General features: G+C 31.1%; 1 long non-coding RNA gene across 1 annotated transcript in view; it reads right to left on the bottom strand.

Moving 5' to 3' along the window:
- The window catches only part of LOC130542787 (uncharacterized), a 142,239-nt gene extending 132,194 nt beyond the window's left edge, over positions 1 to 10,045 (bottom strand). Inside the window, exon 1 of the long non-coding RNA XR_008957602.1 lies at positions 9,982 to 10,045. This is a non-coding gene — a long non-coding RNA (uncharacterized LOC130542787). The remainder of the gene's footprint in view (positions 1 to 9,981) is intronic.
- Positions 10,046 to 10,469: the final 424 nt, after the last annotated feature.

The raw sequence follows: 10,469 nt of genomic DNA on the forward strand, positions 1-10,469 counted from the left end.
ACAAACTACAAATGGACTATGCAGATACCTTTTTCCTCCATAATGATTTCAAAATGAATATTGTAATTTAATTTTACCATTAATATGAACACATCATAACATGCTTTTGGATTTAAAAGTTAAAATTAAAATTGAAAAGAATAATTTCATCAAAAAAGTGGTTTTCCAGAAAGCAACAGCAATTAGGTATAATATGTGCAGTGAATTCTTCAAATTTTCATATTAAAAGTGAATAGGGTATAAATAGAATAAAAATGCAAAGCACAGCAATGATTATTGTGTTATAATTATCAGCATGCTCAAGGCTTGGTTCTCAGAACTCATCTCTTACCTATTCCCAGTGAGGCCTCTCTGGACTAGAAACTTGCATATTCTAATGCACAACCTATAATTCTACCTGGGAAGTGGTCTAACTAATGTTCAGTGGTTGCTGCTATTTCTCTGGCATGTGTAATTAATTTTGAAAGCATTTCTTCTGATTGTAGCACCAAATTTTAAATCAACATAAATTAGCCATATGAGAATATGGGGAGAAGGGGCAACCAAGGAATGTGTTTTGCCACCATGATGCTAATATTGCTGACATCACCTTCATGTTTTTATTTGACTCTTGAAAAATCATCATCATTGAAACCTGCCATACCATTAAAATATGCTAAATTTATATTCCTTAAACATTCTCCCTAAACACTGCAACAATAAACTCAATTATCTGGGTCTTTCTACTCCTAAATGATAGGGAAGCACACTGCAATCTGTTGGTTCATAATGTAGAAATTAATTTTGGTTCCACATGGCTAACAACAACTGGTTCTTACAGTGAACACAATGATTATGTTTCCTAGAAATGTAGCATCATAGTTATCTCTGCTTCTATCAGATTAGGGAAAATGTTCTTGTCAAGGCTGTGGTTTCCCACCTCTTGTTTTTATTTTCTTGGTAATTTGTAAAATGTTCTATTGTTAACCAGTCCATCTGGTTCAAGCGCTTTTTCTTTGCTTTACATGTCCTTTTTACAGATCATTGACACTGAATAGATTGTTTCTAGTTAATGCGACTACTCAGACTGAATTATAGAAATAGTATCCACAAGGGATCATTTCACCCTACTACATAGGACTATACATAAACTATCATAGCAAGACTGTTCTGAATATTAGAAATCTTTGAGAAACAACCAAAGACTTTTTAAATATGAACTTAAGGTATATTCTTTACATGCCTTACAGAAATTATTTTGATCATTTTTCTATTTGCATAATCCTCAATTTTGAAATGATCCACATACCTAAAACTGGTTTTGTGTTTTTGGTCTTGACATATTATTTCTATATAGCTTTACCTTTGATTTGTCCCTCTACAAGTATTCTTCTAAAGGTGCCTGCACAATACTGTCTTCTGGTTACAAAATAAAACATCTACTCCCTGCTAATGTGGGTACTCAGTAAGCCACTCAGATAAACCAGCTGACTCCTTCCCATGATCACTAAATAGTCAATGACACTTACAAACCTGTTTTATAGGAATACATAGTTTTATGGAAAATGAGTTACATATAAAAAGAAATATATAAAAAGTTGAGTTCAACTGGATCATTCTTGAATATTAAAAATGAAAGATCAAGTAAAATAAAAATAAGTAATACTAAAACATAAGCTTTAATTATCATTTTACTTGCTTAGTTATGCCTACAATTAATTCAAATTTCCAACTTCTTACTCATGTACTTATATTTTTAATTTCAAAGTTTAATCCAATAAATAATTTATATCCTTAACATCACAAGATTATTCTTCTCTTAGAAGAAAGGGAGATCTCTCCATTGGAATTAAAAAAAAAATTACTCTGATTCTAATAAATTTCAAATATATCTTTAACATTTAATATAACATTTTATAAGTCTTAAAAAATATTCTGAAGTTTCTTCTTATATTATTTTATTAACAGGAGTTAATTGGTAAATAAAGCCATTGAGTTCTTACTATATGCCTGCCAGTCACTGTGATGGTAGGTTGACAATCCATACATAGTCCTTTGTTTCCAGCTTTACTGAATTATAAATGACAAAGTTGCAAGATATTTAAAGTGTGCAATGTGATGATCTGATATATGTATGCACTATAAAAGAATCCTCATTTGGAGTTATGCCATCATTGATATTGACACTATATTTCTTTTCCATTTTATATTATGAGGTCTTTCTCATTCATTTGAATGAAACAGTTTTGCGAAAAAGCAGATATATGTTTATCTATTTATTCCTACCAAAATTTTAAAAATCACTTAACATATGCCTAATTGTGAGTTTCTATAAAAATGACCTGTTTGTGGTGGGTATCTCTAAAAATTAATTCAGATGATAAGTAACTGAAATGTTTTCATATGGATTAAAGAATTATTCCCCTCAGCACATAATCATGGCTTTATGTCTCCAATATTACACAAAATCTCTGAGGCTTGGACTATGATGGTCAAGAGCTCTATTGACTAAGCAGTTATGGACAAGAAGGGGGAAAAAAAAATCTGAACCTAAAAAAATGGTTTGATTTGCACAAAAAGTAGTTCTTTACTAATTAACTAATTAATTAGGGTCAGAGACTTCTCTGAAAAGTTTCCAGGCACCCAAATATCCATATACATCTGATAAAGTCATCCATGATTATTGCATTCTAGGTTAACGGTCCATGTTATGATCTTCCCAATTTCCTGTTCATATTCTGTGTGCTGACACTCCAGTGCTGCATTCCCAGGGCTTATGGTTCTTCCCTTAGGCCATACAGTAGAGATAAAATAAAAAGGGAAGGTGTCATGATACAGATTTAGAAGAACACTGTACTAAAGCCCAAAAAAGTAGTCAAATACTGACCTTGATATTGACTAATATGTGATCTTGGTTCAAATATTTAACATTTGAGTTATTTTTTCCAAAACAGAAGTATTGGAACTCTCCCCATACAATATTTTAAAGATTATATGAAGCAATGAATGTGAAAGCCACTAGGTCAAAAATAATGAAGAACATAGTAATTCTTCCTCACTGAAATTTATATTATTTTAGACTTTTATTCTCTAGCTAAAATTCTGAAAAAGTATTTATCACTGCCCTAGATAACTCATTTACGTGAGCATTTAACAACCTATTAAAATAAGTTCTGCCACTGACATGTATCACTTTCTGAGAGGTAGAGAAAATGTTTGAAACTTCTAGAGCACAAGGGTGGCAAAAGTTAATTAATCTGTTCTTTGGCCTTTAGAGATCCACTTTAGTATAGAAATGCATGTAACTCTAACAACTTGAAAGAGTTAATGGTTCCCTCTAAATTGGTATGACAGATTACTTAAAATCTGGAAAACATGGTCTGTCTTTTTATTCATTTTTCCATTGTTCTTAATAACTAGAAATTTATCAACATAAATGAAAAGAGGATCTTCTTGAAATTTACATGTATGTATATGTATATTTTATTTTGTGTCTTTATATATTCCAAAAAGGCCCTACTTTAATTATGTCTGCATATATATAATCTATATATGTATATGTACCTATATAAAATAATGTGTACATATACACACAAACGAAAAATACAGAGATACTCTCGTAACATATGTTCTGCCAAAAAAAAAAAAAAAAGACATTTTAGGAAGTATGTCATGTTATGATAAATACTGCTATAATCCATAAATATTGTTATGTATATAAATTTTTGAATAAAAAATATATTCATGAATCATCTCTCATGTCCAGTGAAATTGTTTAATATGTTGACAATATACTGGACATGTTTATGATCAACTTTTTCTAGTTTTAGATGATGTTAATTTATCTAAAGTTAGTTTTTATATTGAGAAAAAAAAAGTTAAACATTAGCTTACATATTTGGCAACATTCAGTAAGACATGTGATTGATACCTAGCAACAATACTCATTTAGATCAAAGTAATATAATAAAATATTTCTTAAGGCAAAATATCATTTTACTTGATAGAAACAAGCACCCATAATTAAAAGTAGTGGTTATTTCCCTTAAATATATTTGCTATAGCACAGGCATGACTCCAGTGTTCTAATCCTGTGACAACAACCCCTACCTAAATTTCACACATGTAGATATCATTTGGAATACTCCCTCAAGTGGCACTGAATACTTCAACTTAATATAGCATTAAAATAAACAAACTATATGTTTAATCGATATGGTAGGTATATGGAAATTACAAGAAGCAAACCTTTAAAAGAAAGCTTACCCCCCTCCAAAAAAATAGGGGCACCTGGGTGGATCAGTAGGTTAGGCTCTGGTCATGATCAAGGTCATGGGATCAAGCCCCATACTGGGTTCCGCACTGAGCCTTCTTAAGATTCTCTATCTCCCTCTGTCTCAGCTCCTCCTCACCCCTGCTCACACTCTCATTCGAAAATGTTAATAATAATAAGCTTACCCTACAAGAGTAAAATTTTTATTTAAATCAATAGTATACAGTGGTTGAGATTAAGCAACTATGGAACTAACATACCATAAACAAACTGATGACTTAAAATATTTGTAAACTGCAATTTTTATGAAGGTTACTAGCATATAAAAAGGGGAGTATGTCAATATCATATATCCACAGCTAGAGAAGGATAAATATGTTAGTATTATAAATCTACAGGCATATCATGCTATTTGAAATGACAAACTAATCAAGGTAATGCTGGGTTATATTGTGATAAACTAATTCTCAAATCTCAGAAGCTTCAAACAGTAAAATTTTTATCTCACTCATACAAAATGAGATGTGAGTCTAATCACTATCCAGAGCAATACATACTTAGGGATTCAATACTCAGCCAATACTAAGGCTAATCTTATGTTGTGTCTGTGCCATTTCATCCTCTGAGCTCCACATTTGCTTCTGAGAAGAAAAAATACAGAGATACATTTATGTCCTTCTGTCTTGGTCTTGCAGTAACACACAGCACTTCTGCTCACATTTCACTGAAAGAATAAGTAACATGCCTCCAAACTAATTGTAAAGGTGGCTGTGATATCAATTAGCACATGGATATCCAATGAGCACAGCCTCTGTCACAGATGTTCCTTATTATATTATGGTTGTTCTTATTACTATGAAGTACAACTTAAAAAAAAAAAAAACAAACTGGTTAGTGTGAAGTATCCCTCAGGCACTGAACAACTCTGCAACACTTGGGGGAAAAAATAAGAAGTTCAAATCTAAGGAGCAGAGCTTAGAATTTAGTATAACTGCTTTCATATTCGAGACTTTTGGGTGTTAACTTATATACCCAGCAGTTCTCTTTCTCACTTGCCAAGAATTTACCAGTAGTATGATATGCTGTACAAAGAATGGTGTTATACAAATTTTCAAAATCAGTATTTATAAATTATTCATATATTTACAAAATTTCTCTTTCAAAACAGTTTCATTCATCTGATCTTGACAACATAATTCCACCTAAAACTTGGCATTATTTACCAGTAAATAATCAACTGGGAACCAAACTTAGTTATCCTTACAGAAAAGAGAATAATTGGTTTCACACATTGTATTAGGGATACAGAAAATATTAAAGAATAATTGTATTTGTGTGGCTTTAGAAGCCTATTTTTATTACAGCTTGCTTGTAAAAATCCCCAAATTGTACTCTGGACTTCTTTCTATGCTTAATATAGAGGTCTGTGATTTTCCATTAGCGAATATAAAGTCAATAGAAAGCATACGGAATATTTCCATACATACTAATGTGAATTATGCTTTTACAGTACTGTAAGCTCATCTCTTACTGCTTTTTTTTTCAACTTTTTTCATTCTTCTTAGAGTGTATATTAAAGTTAATACCAGGTATCATGAAACCGTGGTAAGTGTTTACAATAAAAAACCAATGACAAAAAGCCCCTACATGTAAGTAGGTAATGGCTTTGTCACTTACATGTAATTATGTAAAATATATACTTTCTATATAAATTAATATGTTCCAGCGAGAGAGCAATAACAACTTGAGTCCAAGAAGTACTACCTAGAAGTAGATCTGCCTTTTGAATGAAATAATTTGTTGAAAAAAAGCTTCATATATAAATAATTGTTGTCATTGATGTTAATACTGTGAGTACACTATGTGTCAGTCGCTATACTGAGTATTCATTTAATACAATAGTATTTCCACATTATAGATGAAAAAACTGAGGAAAGATAAAATAATATTATTGCACTGCATATACTAATTATATGTGTACTTAGTAGCTTTGTGAGTACTTCTGTAAAGCAATGTGGACAAACCCTATGATTATCACTCCTCAGTAACAAGGAAGTTTGTCTCTAATGCACTGTTCTTCAAGCTTTGCTTTAAACTGTCTAAACCTATTCTATATCATATACAATAATTTTACATGGAACCCAATAAATAGGATAGATGAAAGTGGAACAGCTGTGGTAGAACTCAACATATTTTTGCCTATTCTTGTGGTCCCTGTTCTACTGCTTAGAGATGAATCTTTTGAAAATGATCCACATTAATTCCAAGAAAGGCCTCTAGTGAATTCTCTCCTAAAAAGATAAAGAACTGTTTCTGCTGAAAATAACTTTAAAATTCTGCTAATAGATAAAATTAGAATAGTGCACACAAATTCACCATAGTTACTTCTATAACGATTTATTCAACTTTCAGAAAGCCAAAGTAGTTTGGCTTTAGGAGACCCTGTGGCTAAGAAAATCTAAAATCTTAATTTTTTTCTTTAAATATTGCTACAAAAATTTTAATTTAAATGTATTCACTTTACTGTTTGTATTTTGATTAATTTAAGATAAAATGATTACAAAATAGCCTTAAATATTACAAAATTCCTTGAGGATGGGATGTGTCAGTAAAACAAATAAATAAAAAGCTATAACTTCCTAATAAGTTTGAAAGCACTTTATGAAGCAATTTCTGGGGGGGGAAAAAAGTTTCCACAGTCTATCTTCCTTAAAGAAATACAACAAATACTCTGCATTTTTCTATCTCTGCATGTTGTGTCTGGAAGTGATGCCCCAAACTGCCTGATGATGACACTGATGATTGAAGAAATACTCTTACTTCTGAACCTGAATTTATTTTATGTAACATGATAAATCTACTGTTTTTAAAGCAAGTTTGAATTGGTATTTTCTGTAGCTTAGAGCCAAGAGCATTCCGGTATCTTTTCTTAATAAACAAAACCTTATTCGATTGTGACACTATTATTGAATTGTGCCCAGAGTTTCTTACTGGTCTTTGTTTGAGTCTTCTTTGATACTTTACACATTGACCTTGGCCCAGAATATGGTTCTTTTTCTCTTTATGCAATTCATGATTCTCACTCATTTTTAAAGACGTATTTCAGATGTCTCTTCTTAAACTCCTGTGATGCTTTACCCAATTCTCAGGCGGTTAGTTTCCATTCATTTTATTGTGATTCACCTGCAAATATTCTATACTTCTCTATTCAATGTGTTCTATTTTCATTTCTTTGAATTTCGAGGACATTTATTTTAATCTATCTACACAATGCCAGGAACTAGCACTATGAGATATATCAAATCTTTAATAAATATTATAAAAATTTTAATTAAAGAAAAGCAATTATTTGGGAAATTATTAAGTATCTACTGGGAGTGTTACATATAACAATTACTTTAAACTATTTTTATTCTACCTGAACAAACTCTCTAAAAGAATGAATAGGACTTTAAAAATAATGTCTCCACAAAACTGAAGAAACATTCTAATAAGAAAATGCTTTCACAATTGCTGACTTTTCGAAAGAGACAAGAACTGCTATTTGAGAATTGGGCTATAAAGGAACGAGTTAATGTTCCAATGAAAATTCCTAGGAGGCTGATACAGTCCATTAAAATGAGGGGTATTTGGTCACTTCACTGAATTACTTTAGAGAAAACCTGAGGTCTTGATGAGTCTTCCAGAAAACTACAACATTTCAAAGACCACACAATGCTGTTTAAGAATGACTTCAAACTTTTTTTCTATAAAGCTAATATGTAATTTTTATTATGTATAAGAGATTGTCAATATTCACGTATTCATTCCTTTTACTTAAGAATCCCAAATAGAAAGAAAGCTCTCTTATGATGGGAAAACTTCCAAAAAGAGAAAGCATGATGACAGGCTATAAAAAAATTTGGATTTGAGTTTGTTTTATCATACTTACTTTACTGAGAAGTCTAATAGTAATATTATCAATAAATTAATAATTTTATACTTAAAATTGAGGTCCTTAATTCCAATAACTAAAAGCTTGTACAGTTTTAAATCCCAAATGATAGTGTAGCTATTTCATTGTCAAATGAATATATACAATAAATGAAGGAAATGTACTGAATACATCTAAAGCAGGCACTATGCAGAGTGTTCCTACAATAAGAAAATATTTATGAAATGTAGACTTCACTATTACATAACATCTGGGAAGAAAAACATAAATACAAAATTACCTAAAAATTTTAAATACTATATGATAAATGTGAAATACCATACAAGGAGTCAGAGTTAGGGTCTTAAGCTTATAAATACCTTCGTGACTTTTTTTCTTTAATCAACAGTGGCTTCCTATATAAATTTAACTACAGTGAATGATAGAATAGTCTTCCATTACTCCAGACAGAAGCTGAACTATTTTATTGTTTTCTCCAGTAACTGTAAGTAATGATACATCTCTGGTATCAAGTTAATTATGTATTTTTTTCTTGATTTAGTTTCCAAGTATATTGATATCTTTTAAAATGTTTTACGGCTTGTTTTATTTTGTTCTGTTCTCCTATCACCTTTATATCCCCCCTTTCTCCCTCAGATAACAATCTGCCCCATCATTCATGAATATGGGGCAAGATTATAGCAGAAAGTACACACAAATGCACTCAGGTATGTAATGATATGTGATGTGTGTGTATATATATATATATATATAGTATATACATAATGACTGTACTGCAAACATATGTGTGTATATAATGCATATATAATATATATATATGCGCAATGATACATATGTAATGTTATGCATATAATGCATATGTATTATACGCAATGACTATACTTCATTGGTTAGAATTATCTTCCCAAAAACAGTATGAAATCCTTAAGGGCAGAATATATGGATTTAACTGTTTGTACACACTGGATATCATGCAGCTTACTACTGATTACATCACAGAGACTCAGTGAATATGTTTAATTTGAACAAGGGGTTATTGCTACAGTTTCTTGTTATGATATTGAGGAATGAAATCAACTATAGTTTCATGCACAGCCTGTGTCTGTCCCAAATGTGCTTTAGTTTTATCTTTTCAAGTTTAGGAAAGGATTTAAAGATGCTCTTTTATTACAAAAATTTTTACTGTCTTGCTCCCAGCACAGAATCAAAGCAAATGACTAGATCTATTCAAAATTCAAAGTACAAAATATAGACATAAAGAATAGGGCATTTTTTTACCAACATAATCTGATAGCAAGAATAATTTGGGAAAAATGTAGAACACTTGAAAGATCTTGATTTAAATATCCACAGGCAATAGTACCAGAATTATATTTATAATGTGTATTTTAACATATATATATATATATATATATGTATATATATACACACACATATATATACGATATATATAGGAGATGCATATTATATAAAAGAGAACAATTAGAGGGCTTTTCAAGAATATAACTGCTCCTCTCAAGTATGAATTTTTAAAACTTCAGTGGAAGGAGTATCTTATGTTCTTACCGAACGGAGAGGGTTTGGAGGTCATACACCATGACTCCCACATTCTTATAGGCCTAAGTCTGTGGATTCCCTCATTCACATCATACCAGGTAAGCTCTAGCATCTAAGGCTCATTAAACATAGGCCACAGTGAGTCAAAGTTTCAGTCAACCAAATAATAAGCCACCTGAGTCACCTCTAGTGCATAAAGTAATACATTAAGTTCAGAATCTCTAAGAAATTCACTTACATAAATAGTATTTGTGTCCTCCTGAATTCATTTAATATGTTCTCTGGGTTTCTGCGGATGTAACAGCAAAGTGTTGAAATTCTTTTGGTGTTTAAGCAATTTCTTTCTGGGTCATAGTGTACATCTTTCCTCCCGGAACATTGCAAGATTTGACACTAGTTACGGGTCTAACGGTAATAAGGAGTGATTGTGATATGTCTTGAATAGAACTGGCATCCATTCCTTCTTAAGGATATAGAATTTACAAGCAAAGAAATCCCAATCTCCTCATACATAGGAGGGCAATCTACTACTAACAAGTGAGACTAAAAGTGATAATAGGAGATGAAGATTTCCCATTTCATCTACATCTATCTGTCAGAAGTTTCCATTTCAAGTTTAGTGTTTCCCAATCTATGCCCTAACTTTAACCTAGAAAGCTGATAAGATTGAATTCAACTAATACTGTAACTCAACATGCCACATAATTACATTTTTGGTCTTTGATT

This window comes from Ursus arctos, unplaced genomic scaffold, assembly GCF_023065955.2.
Source record: "Ursus arctos isolate Adak ecotype North America unplaced genomic scaffold, UrsArc2.0 scaffold_5, whole genome shotgun sequence".
In the NCBI taxonomy this organism is placed as follows: Eukaryota; Metazoa; Chordata; class Mammalia; order Carnivora; family Ursidae; genus Ursus; species Ursus arctos.